The sequence below is a fragment of the Camelus dromedarius genome, chromosome 3, assembly GCF_036321535.1.
Source record: "Camelus dromedarius isolate mCamDro1 chromosome 3, mCamDro1.pat, whole genome shotgun sequence".
Classification (NCBI taxonomy): domain Eukaryota; kingdom Metazoa; phylum Chordata; class Mammalia; order Artiodactyla; family Camelidae; genus Camelus; species Camelus dromedarius.
Window position 1 is genome coordinate 60,520,788 of NC_087438.1, and position 13,051 is coordinate 60,533,838.

The 13,051-nt window shown below is 36.3% G+C and overlaps 1 long non-coding RNA gene across 1 annotated transcript in view; it reads right to left on the reverse strand.

Moving 5' to 3' along the window:
• LOC116152064 (uncharacterized) overlaps positions 1–13,051 on the reverse strand; it is a 659,999-nt gene that overhangs the window by 593,371 nt on the left and 53,577 nt on the right. The window contains exon 2 of the long non-coding RNA XR_010379120.1: positions 8,264–8,319. This is a non-coding gene — a long non-coding RNA (uncharacterized LOC116152064). The remainder of the gene's footprint in view (positions 1–8,263; positions 8,320–13,051) is intronic.

Consider the following 13,051-nt stretch of genomic DNA (forward strand, 5'->3'; position numbering starts at 1 on the left):
TCTGCTATTTTTCTTCTAGCTTACCCAAAATAGCTGGGCAGAGATTTAGTACAGTTGGTATGCCAGTGTTTATAGGCCAAAGTGTTGTCAAGTTTCCTTCTGTGGGCAAGCAGAGGTTCTTGCGGACTGACAAGAACAAAAGGAAAGGTGGTTCCGGCCTTCTGGTTTTGTTTCCTGGAAGAGTTACACTTACCCTTCTCCAAACAACCCCAGTATTAGAAGACCTCTGTCTTCTCTTATTCTCTGAAAATTCCCTTTCTCATTCTGAAACCCAACTGCTTGGAATTATAAGATGTCTTAGTGATATAGTTAAACATTTATTATCTAGGATCTTGCATAGGTAAGACAGGTATAAAAATTTCCTTCTGGAGAATTTTCAGGTATATTACTTCTAGATGTTCTATTTTAAAATGCAAAGTCCAGTATTTGGGGGGAGAAATACAAGTGGTAAAGGAAACAGATCCCACCCTGGAATCTGGGAAAAGAAGAAATAGATTTTCTAACTTATGACTATACTGTAGAAGCCCTGTTTCTTTCCCTATACAATATTCAAACCCTTACTTCTCACTTTTATAGAAATGGAGACCCCCCCATTCTTCCCTTCAATATCCTCTTCTCTGCTCAATGTAGCCCCCAAAAATAAGAAGATGGCCCAGATCTTCCTCATTTGTTATATTCTCCATGGTAAGTTACCACTCCCTTTGAAATTCCCGAATCACACTTTTACAGTTCCATCAGACCATGCTGCAGAATAAGATGCAAACAGGTGATCTGATCCAGGTTTCACTCTTTGAGCACACAATTACAGATAAAGTATAGGTCTCTGACATGGAGAAAAATGGTAGGAAAAAAATTACAGATTACAATCAATAAGTCTTCCCCACTTAAAATCCTGACCTATTTCTACAGTTACAAGAAGTGGCACTCATGGTGCTATTTCTCCTGGCCAGGGCATGATTATGACCCTTTCCTGCCCTAAGCATTCTACAGGTCCCCTACTCCTAACCCCAATGCATCATTAGAAACAAAACCAACAGCAAACCACGAATGATTATTTTACAGTTTTCAAAATTATACCAAATTCATTTGTATGCAAAAGTGAGATTAAGTTATATCTAGATCTACTAACATGTGTAAGCATGTGTCTGTGTGTGCTTTGTGAGCTCTTAAGCACTGGAATTTTAAGCATCAACATATAACCTAGCCTTATCTGATACTCCTGGATTGGGTGCTTATCCTTTGACTTTACATCTGTATGAAATGACTGACCCACTTTGACATGGCTCATCCCTGTGGAGAATGTCTCAGGGAAACTGCAAGAAAAACATCAGAGGATCAAATATCTACGTTTTATCCAGCTATCAATGTGGCAGCTCCCTAATAGTGGAATGAAGGCATCAGGAACACTGGGTGTTTACATTTGTTTTGAAAATACCAGTTCTGAAAGAGAGCTCTTTTTGGCAGAGTACACAAACATTTATATTGAACCTTTTATTCCCAGCATTTTTTAAGCATTACGTCATTAATCTTCAAAGCAGCTACAGAAGGCAGGTAGAACTATTTGTTCTGCAATTTTTCATGTCCCACTTGCTCATCTTTCTAGAATCGCAAGTCTCTGCCTACATGCTTAGAAACATTGAATTAATCCTAGAAATGTCTGTGTTACACAGTGTGCCCTACATGTCACCCTTCCATTTATATTTTGACAAAGAACTTATGAAGATGACATCTCAATACAAAGATAATAAAAGGAATGATACTTTAAGAAGGAGGATCTGATGAATGTCTCTTAAATGACATTAGACTTTACCTAATCATTGTGTCTGTCCAGTGGAAAGGTGAGCTAGGTAGATTGGAATGGAGTTTAACCACCTCTCACTCTTCTTTATCATCTAAAAAAATGTCTATGTGTATATGTTCATTATGTTTGTGTGTGTGCATCCCTTTCATTTAAGACTGAAACTTTCCAGGTGTCTACTTCTGCACTCTAACTTTCATCAATTTATAGGTCCTCTGTGTTTTTCCACTCTTTTAGATTTTAGATATTAGTTTGCATTTCAGATATTCTATTTAGTGGAGGGATACCTGAAACTCTGTCCATTTTTAAGAAAACTGACTAATCCACAGCAGTTTTAGAATAATTAACAGCACAAGAAATATTATCATAACCTTACTGTAACCATTTAGAAGTATTAGCTTCCAGAGACAAAGAGTTACCCAGTATCATTTATTGATTTGTGTGTGACTTCCTTCTTATCCTAAAAGAGCAATAATTCAGCATTATTAAATCTTTTTCATACTTACTGAGATTTCTCCAATATGGTATAATTCAATTTTAATCAGCTGACCAGACAATATGGCTTGTCAAAGGCAGAACTTGCCTTCCAATGTATTGAGAACACTTGTTCTATCTAAATCTTTACTTAGATTAGAGTTGTCCCTTGGTATCCAAAGGAGATGGGTTTCAGGACCTACCTCACCTTACCAAATTTTGGGGATACTCAAGTCCCCTATATAATATGGTGTAGACTTGCATATAGCCTATGCACATGTTTATAATGCCTAATACAATGTAGTGCTATATAAACAGTTGTAAATACTTTGTAAATTGTTGCCAGTGCACAGCAAATTCAAGTTTAGCTTTTTGGAATTTTCTGAATTTTTTTTCAAGTATTTGTGATCCCTGGTTGGTTGAATCCACAGATGTGGAAGCTGAAGATATGGAAGGCTAACTATTTATCTCAGAAATTACATTAGCAGCTAACATCTAATCTACATAATGACAGCTCTGTTGTCATCCCAAATCTTCTACACAATTTGCACTTAAAGATTCCAGCTAATCCAGGAAGATTCCTCCAAGGACAGTTGGAGACAAAGTAAATCTTAGATTAACGTAAGAAAAAATCAAGTCCCCTCCAAGAGTAGACATCCAGGAAGAGTGAAATACAGGATGAAAAATAGCTTCTCTATTGTTTAAAATTGTACCTCTAACATTTTATCTAAGATGAAATTCTAAATTGCCTTCCATGTTTTTACCCAAATAAAAATGTTTCCAGTGCCCAATACTGTGCCTGACACATAAAGATGCTCAGCAAAGTTGTGCCAGGGGGAAAAAAGGTAGAAAAATACTCCTTCCATATTATATTATCCAAACTTCGGCTTACTTGCATTTGAGGAAACCATCAGCCTGCAATTGCTTAATTATATTTTAGAAGATATACAAAAACAAAATCTATGCTCATAAAGCATGAGTCAAAAAACATCTAACTGCCTAAGTATGGCCATTCTCAACTGCCCTCCATTTCCTTCTTCAGTGCCACTTAAATGTTCCCTTATTGCCAACCCCAGATATGTGTCTTAAATAAGTAATAAGATTATTATCCCTGAAGTACACACACACTCAACAGGCCAACTATTAAACAGTACAAGACGTTGGGGGAAAAATTAATTACAAAAAAAAAATTATGAAAACCCAGTGGAGAGTGAAATAAGCTGGCTGCAGGACAAGACTGAATCAAATAAGTATATACTGTGGCCTCCTCGATTATACTTCAGCATGGAAACTTCTGGACAGAGTAGGGAATTTCATAGAAATCTGAAGATCTGGGATCTACCTGAAATGTAAAACTAAGTAGCTATGTGAGCCTGAGCATGTGATAGACTCCAGTTTGAGTTTTTGTTCTGTTTTGTTTCCTTGCACACTGTAGACACAGTATTTGACCCAACTTTCCTCATCTGTAAAAACGATCATCTCAAAAGTCCTTTCAAAAACTAGCATGCATGTTTGCTTGTGTCCATGCAGAGGGAACCTTAATTCAAAAAGATACATGCACCCCAACGTTCAGAGCAGCACTATTTACAACAGCCAAGACATGGAAACAACCTAAACGTCCATCAACAGATGACTGGATAAAGAAGTTTTGGTATATTTATACAATGGTATATTACTCAGCTATAAAAAAAAGGAATGAAATAATGCCATTTGCAGCAACATGGATGGATCTGGAGATTGTCATACTAAGTGAAGCAAGTCAGAAAGTGAAAGAAAAATACCATATGATATCATTTATATGTGGAATCTGGAAAAAAAAAAAAAAGACAAATGAACTTATTTACAAAACAGAAACACTTACAGACATAGAAAACAAACTCATAGTTACCAGGGAGAAAGGGATAAATTGAGAGTTTGACATTTACAGATACTAACTAATATATATAAAATAGATAAACAAGTTCATAAAGTATAGCACAGGGAACTATATTCAATATCTTGTAGTAACTTATAGTGAAAAAGAATATGAAAACAAATATATGCATGTTCATATATGACTGAAGCATTATGCTGTACACTGGGAATTGACATAACATTGTAAATTGACTATACTTCAATAAAATTATATATATACAAAGGAAAAAAAAACTAGCATGCATGGATTCTGAGATTTAGGTTTCACTGCATGGAATCAGAGACTGCCTACAATTAGAAGGGAAAAAATATGAGGAAACTTACATGCCTTCTGAAATTTATCATCAATCACTTCTAAACACCAGATCCATTTCAGAATTGAAATGAAAACTTATCATTTTCTGTAATGTTTAAGTGCCTCTGTCCAGAATGTGTTATTTTGCACTGAAAATTAGAATATGCTGAATTGTAAGAAATCACATGGGCTTGGTTTCACATCTTTACTTGAGGTGCATCCTTATGGGAGAACTAGTGTTGGAAGCTCTGCCATAGTCTAGTAATCAACAGGATAGGTCAAGGCCAGGTTTTTGACCCTAACCTCAGTTCTCTTACATCTTAGAGATATGTCTAGACCAGCATCCCTAAAGCAATTTATGAATTGTGACCTTCAAGTAGCCTAGATGACTCGGCTGAACAAGGGACTAGGACCAGACACCATCTAGAACTATTTAGACCTAATCATTCCATAACTATTTCTTGACTTCTTCTTCCGGCAGTGAGGATTCAGAGGTGAACATGACATAACTCTACCCTTAGAGTTCAAAGTTAACTCTTCATGTAGATAAGTGAATAGGGAAATATAGTGAGATATGTGCTAGGTAGAGATAAGGACAGTATGTATAATAACACATACATAGAAGAGGCATCCAACAGTCTCCAGAGCAAGAGGAAACAACATCTAAGATGAGATCTGAGGTACAAATGAAGTAGGATAAAGTGATAAGACCTTGGGGAAGCATGACCGATCCAGTAGAAAGGAATTCCAATGTTAACCATCACTGGTGTAGCAACAAATAATGAAGCAATGTTTCTCAATCTGGGTGTAGTCCTCCACTTACCTGCAGAGTCTCACCTAGGGGAGCTGCTAAATATGCAGATTTTTAGGCTCCAACTTCGTTTGACTAAATCAGAACATCTAGTGGGTGTAGCCCTATTTTATAAAAGGACATCAAGAGATTCTGATGAAAATTGAGGTTTGAGAACCACTTCAGTCACAAGCAGCCCCCTCACACAGGTAGTTATCAGTGTTCAAGAGCTGAAGATGGTCACAAGTCTGTATAGGAAGATGGTCAGCAACAGAGAACCTTGAATGGTTTCCCAGTCATCAGGTTGGAGTTTTGGAAAAGATTTGAGTTATGCAAGAAAAAGGCTGGACAAATTACCAAGCTAGGGTGCCACCATGGTAGAAAATGTCAGTATCTGGAAACCAGAGCAGATACAGCAGGACTAAGTCACAAGAATGAGGAAAAAGTTTAAATGACAACTAGATTTTAAGGGCAGAGAGAAACTGGCAGTTATAGGTGACCTCATGCTGAGTACCACAATGTTGGACCAGGTCTGTGTTGAGGAGTCAGTTGGACTCTGATGATGAAAGAAGACACCCCGTATATCCTGGAAATAGGTGATATAGTGCAGTGTGCTAAGTTATATTACAGTTAAGTATTGTAATCAAGTCACTGAATCCCTTTTGCTCTAGTATCATACTCAGTGTATACGGCTCTCAATATTTCAACATTTATCTTCTTTATAATTAGATGGAATTTGTTCATATTCCCAACCAGATCTAAATCTTAAATTGAGATGTTATACAACAAAGATTAGAGATCCACTTCTTTGATATTTAAAATCAACACAAGTTTGTGACTATAATTTGGAATCAATGATCAATGCTGGCCTTTCTAGTGCAAAACAAATAAAATTTATTTTATTCAAAGCATTTTTTCTGACTTAATCTGAATTAAGAGGGTAATTAATTTAATTTGTTGTTCCTAAATGACTAGCAGTTTCTGCAGGTCATGGGATCAAAAGAACTATGAGTAATACCAAATAAAAAGCCCCACCCCTCTATTTTGTTATATTCATAACTTCAACACTGGTTTTAATGCTCTTGGCATATTAGCCTGATTGACATTCACCACTTTCAATACTCATGGTGGTTCTAATCAAAAGCTGTACAACATCTTCAACTAGTGCTTTTTTTTTTTTAATAAGAAAACAAGGTATAGTATATGGTATGGGTTCTGGAATCAAAAATAGCTGATTTAATCTCACCTTGCATTGACAAACATGTGTGAACTTGGGAAAATTATCTATCTCCAAGATTCTTATCTATAAAATTGAGATATTAATAATACCTAGCTCTCTAGCTCATCAAATTGCTTTAGAGACTAAGGTAATCATATGTAAAGCATTTAGAAGAGCACATGTTAAGTTTATTTTTATCATTCTTGCTGCTATTATTCAGGCCACTCCATCCTACAGGTACTATGATGTCACATTCACAGGAATCATCTGTTTTACTGGGATTTGTCTTCCCTTGAGGATGCAAAGTGCCCACAGGTTGCTTCTGGAAAATTCCAAGGGAATGTTGCCTGTCTTCATTATCAAGGGAAGTCTACTACAGCATACCATCCATCAGGTTCTTCCTCTCCTGCCCAGTGCCCTGAGTTATGTCCAAGGTCCAAGAAGACCACTGTCACTGCTGCTGGGACAAATGCTCATGTCTGAGCCCAAGATGTTGCTTTCTGATATTCTCAAAGCCCCAGTGATGTCACACTTCACTATCAGGAGCAGGGTGATTAAAATACCAGCCATCCACAGTTTCTTATAAGAACAACTTTTCAGCTGGCATGTGCGGCCCCACTCTCCATACTGTTCAACTATGACTCCTTGCACTAAGCCAAGGTAACTATTTCTGAAAGAAACCCTAGATTATCCTTCATCCCTACCCCCTTGCAAGCTCTTTTCACCAGCTCTCCCCGAATCAACATGCCATTAAACCCTTAAAACAGAGATTACTGGAAAATGGTATAGTTCATTAAAAGCAAGAGATTTGAGTCAAAAGACTTGGGTTTAAGGGGAATATGATAGCCCTTCTGTCCCTCAGTTTTGTTTTGTTTTGTTTTTTTCACAAGAAAATTAAATATAAGAATAGAACTTAATTCACACAGAAATCGGTGGAGGGCCTAAATGAGATGAAGTATGTGAAACACGTAGCACAGTACCCACCCAGCACATGACACTGGCTCAGTAAACAGTGGTAATGACATTAGCTATCTCTCCATTTCAGAAAGCAATATGGACTGAATGTTTCTGACTCTTCAAAATTAACATTATGAAATGTAATTCTCAATATGATAGTATTTGGAAGTGAGGCCTTTTGGAGACAACTAGGTCATGAGGATGGAGCCCTCGTGAATGTGTTAGTGTCCTTATAAGAGGCTAGAGGGATAGTTTGCTCTTTCCACTGTGTAAGAATACAAGTCAGCAGCCTGCAACCTGGAAGAGGGCTCTCACTAGAACCCAATCAGGCTGACACCAAATATAAAATGTTACTTCACTTTTGTAACTTAATTTAATCCTCACAACAACCATATTATGGAAAGCACAACAGATATTGTTTCCATGTTATGGATAAGGAAACTAAAACTCAGAAAATACAGGTAAATTGTGCATGTTGTATAGCTGGTAACAAAGTCAGCACTTGAATCTAAGGTTTTCCAAATCCTATACCAATGCTTACTTACTATGATATTATTGGTTAAAATTAAGTGTTTGCTTTGATGGATTTTGCTGTATATGCATTTTGGTATGCCAATCCATTACCCTCCATTCTGCCCAATTCACTTACTAAACATTCAAAACGAATCCATTCCAGCATGTGTCACAGTAAGATGCCAAGTATCATCAGGATTCCTCACCTTTCCCTTACCTCTCTTTTGAGTTTCTCATATAGAAGATTCTGGGCAAACAGAACCCAGAAAGCAGTTTAGGAAAGAGTCAGAAACCACAACTTACCTTCACTGGATTCACTTGAGACTGGTTTTACTGGGTTTCCTAGGGCCCTGAGGGACCTGTGGAAAAACACAAAATCGAGGGTGAGAATGAAGACAGAACTCCACAAATTGTGTTCTCTTTCTTCTTTCAAATTTTTCTAGACCAGTGGTTTTGAACTCTAGTTGCACTTTAGAAATACCCAAGGAGCTTTCCAAAAATACTGAAGTCTGAGCCCCAACCAGGCCGTTTAATTCAGAATCTCGAGGAAGAGCCAGAATGTGGGTAGTTCACAAATAAGTGCTCACAGGTGCTTCCAATGTGCAGCCAGGGTTTGAGAACCAGTGTGATGGGCTAACTGCTATATCTCAAGGACAGGGATAAGTTGAGGAAACACAGTGGCAGTTAGGATAAGCACCCACCAATGCTAGGGAGAAGAGCAGAGACCTGCTAACAATGAAAGAACTGTGCTATTCCTGATCCAATGTCAAAAGTGGAATCTAGGTCATGAGACAACCAGATCCAGACTCCTCATATTAGCCCTGGCATCAAGTGCTAATACAGGAAATAGTAATACAGGATAATACAGGAAATACTCTTTTCTTCACCCAGGTTAAGCTCTCCATTTCCTTATGTTGCTTGAGTTGTTTCTAGACATCAAGGATTACCCTATTTCCAATTTTCACTGTGCTTTCTGTAATTGTACTGTTTATGTTGTTAGGAATTTGTTTGTTAGGGTAATTGGTTCACTACCAAGAAAAAGAAAATCATTCAAAATTAACCCTTCAGAAAAGAAAATGAGAAAGTAAAACCCAACAATTTTATCTGTACTTTATATGTAATGTGTTATGTACCCTTTAACTCTCTGAAATGTCTTTTAGACCTGGATTATGTTGTGACTTAAAATCAAACATTGGTCTTAATTACAGATATTGAATGTTAATGAAATAAAAAATATCAATAAAAATGAATATAACAAGAAAAATAATTTTCACACTTGTTTTATCAGTGAATTTTATTTATAACTTGTATTCTCATTGTGGTAACTGCTGATATTTCCAATCAAACTGAGGTCACAGTATTATTCACTTTCTTTAAACTTAAAGCAGGTGACCTATTGCTTTTTGCACCAAAATTGGTATATGAGAAAAATCCTAAATTGCCCTTAATTTATATGACTAAAGATAGTTTTTAGTGTAAAAATCATTCTTTATGTGTTTGCAGTATATTTCAGATAAAGACATAATTTTTCTGCCACTATTCTAAACTTGTCCCATCTGCCCTGACAAAAATACACATTATAGATTCAAGAATCTCCATAGGAATTCTTTAACTCTGTATCAACAGACAAAGAAATCATTCTTGAAGTACATCTGATGACATGATAGACTGGTAAAGTCAAATCTCTCCAGAAGCAAAAATTAACTATGATTACTTGATGTAAGACATCACTCAAACCAATCAAATGTTATTTTGGGAAATCATAAATTTATATCCAGCATCAGTTTGTCACTCATTAAGTTCTTATAAGAATGATTAGGAAATTATCTTAATAAGTAAACGTTAGTCTTAACCTCTTCTTAGTTTGATGGCTTAAAAATATAAGTTTACATCAATCTATTGAGTCTTGCTAAAACTCTCTGCCTGCTTGGAGATTTATTTATTCTAATATTAATAAACTTTATCCAAGATTGACAAGGAAATTCTTGCATTGCTCCATTCTGCAACAAATTTACCAACCACATGTTAGTAAAGCTTTCAAAATATGATTTTATAATTAATATTAATAAATATTTACTGGGTACCTACTATGTTCTAGGTACTGAGAGTGGTGCTTGGAATATATGAAAATCTCATTATCTCAAAGTGTTCCCGTACACAAAAACTCCAGGAGCAGACTGCAGTCTTGCCAAGGTGTTGTTTCAATGATTGACATGGATCACCACCTCTGTCAGTCAACAGTGACAGCAGGCAGAGCTGCTTCACAGGGAATTACTGATCCTGCAGCTGTATTTTGTTTGTCACTCCTTGAAAGATGCTTACTTTAAGGATCTCGATTGTGTGGAAGAGAGAAAGTATGATATAAACTGTAAGTTGAGGAACACAGAGGGTTTGGAGTCACAAGTAACTAAGAGATCACAAAGGAAGTACACATAGTGAAAAAAATACAAAACTTCAGTGAACATGATTAAAAAAAAAAAGATAAAAAAAATACAAAACATCCATGAACTTGATGATAAAGATGTAATTTCTTCTCCTATAAACATTTATTAAGTATTGCAGCAAGAAAAGAATGAAAGAATCTCCTTCCATTGCTCAAAGGAAGAGGGAGCTAATCAAGGGAGACTCTCCAGGCTTGCTAAAATATCACAAGGGGATTAGTTCTAGTAACAACTACTTTTCAATGAAAAGTGTGCACTCCTTAGATTTGCTTCTAAATTACTCCCAAAATAACTGTTTACAGTACTCACTTCCATCCTTATTGAACTTATAAGGGGAGAAAAGCATTTCTGACGTATCACTGATTATTTATCAATTCCCAGAAATAATAGCAGACTTTCTCAGATTGACTCTTAAACTTTGCCAGAATTATACAGAATGTTTGTATGAGGCTATGGGTTTTAAATGTGCAGTGATTTTCCCATTTTCCATAAAAATCATAAAAATGGTGATATAATTTAAATTTCACCCAGTTTATTGTATTTTAAATATTTTCTACATGAAGACAATGAACAGGCATGATCAAAGAAAAGGTCTAAAAATAGGACCATGGCTAACATCTCTTAATTTAGCCTAATAAACCTGAATTACAGTAATATCTCACTTATTTAAACTTCATTAATTTTAAACATGACAAGCCTATATGGCATTTAGCTGAGGTTGATCTGTGAAATTAGATGTAGAATACAGAATACCAGTTTACCACTTCCCCAAGAATTGGTTAAACTCTCTAAGTCTCTACTTACTTACCTAGAAAATGGGAATAGCCTGTTATTCATTTTTACTTTCCCTCATCACTTGCACTGTTAATGCTCTATTCAGTCCTCAAACATCTTCTGCATAAGTAATACCAAAGCCTCCTAACTGAGCCTTCTGCTTCCATTCCTGCCCACGCAACCCCTCAGAATTATAGGCTATTATTTACATTGGGGCCATAGTGATTTTTAAAATCTAGGTCAGAGGGCTGGCATCAGATCTGGGCGCACACACACACCTCCACCCCAGGTTGCAGAGCCAACCCAGCTGCACCAGGCCTGGACCCCTCAGGCCATGCAGCCAGCCATGCCAGAACTTGACCCCACCCACCAGTGGATCAGCAGCCACTGTGAGAGGCAGGGCCTAGAAGCCAACAGAACTGGGGGTGGGGGGAAGGGGGCAGGTCAGACCTACCTACTGGCCCTGCCACAACAGAAATGCCCAAACAGTCCATGTAAGGGGCAGCCCTAGAACATAAAGCTCTAGTGACCAGAAGGGATATGCTGCTGGGCCCCATAGAATGTCTCCTACATGAGGACATTTCTCCAAGATGAGGAATTGTAACTGACCTACATAATACATAGAAATAAACAGAGATTTAGGCAAAATGAAGAAACAGAAGAATATGTTCCAAATGAAGGAACAAGACAAAACCTCAGAAGAACTACACAAAGTAGAGATAAGCAGTTTAAGGTAATAATCATAAAAAATCATAAGGTAATAAAGAGTCAAAGGTAATAATCATAAAAATGCTCAATGAATTTGGGAGAAGAATGGGTGAATTTATTAAAGAGTTAGAAAATGTAAAGAAGAACCAAAGAGAGCTGAAGAATATAATAAATGAAATTTTAAAATACACTAGAAGGAATCAACAGTAAATTAGATGATACAGAGGAATTTTTTTAAATGAAGACAGTTTAAGAGATCTCTGAGAAAACATCAAGTGTATTAACAATTGCATTATAAGGGTCCCAGAAAAAGAGAAGAGGCATAAAACATATTTGAAGACATAAAGGCTGACTTTCCTAACCTGAGAAAGAAAACAAGACATCCAGGTCCAGGAAACAAAAACAGTCTTAAAGCAAGATGGACCCAAAGAGGTCTACACCAAGACATATTATAATTAAAACAGTAAAAATTAAATAAACAGAATCTTACAAGTAGAAAGAGAAAATCAGCTAGTTACAAACAAGGGAACTTCCATAAGAGATGACTTTTCAGCAGAAATTTTGCAGGCCAGAGGGAGTGACATGATGTACTCAAAGAAATGAATACAGGAAAGAAAAAAACCTACAACCAAGAATACTCTACTTTGAAGGCTATCATTCAGATGTGAAGGAGAGATAAAGAATTTTACAGACAAGCAAAAGCTAAAAGTGTTCAGTAGTACTAAACCAGCTTTACAAGAAATGTTAAAGGGACTTCTCTAAATGGAAAAGAAAAAACACAACTAGAGATATGGAAATTACAAAAAGGAAAAATCTCTGGTAAAGGCAAACATACAGTAAAGGTAGTAGACTTAACTTATAAAACTAGTAGGATGACTGAAAGACAAATGTAGTAAAATCATCTATATCCAAAATAAGCAGTTAAGGGATACACAAAACAAATGTAAACTATCATGTCAAAACATTAAACGTGGGTGGGGAACTGTTAGAATACATTAACTTAAGACATCATCAACTTATACTAATCATATATATATTATGCATATAATTATTATATATGAACCTCATGGTAGTCACTAATCAAAAACTTGTGATAGATATACACACACACAAAAGAGAAAGGAATCCAAAAATAACACTAAAGATGTCATTAAATCACAAAGGAAGA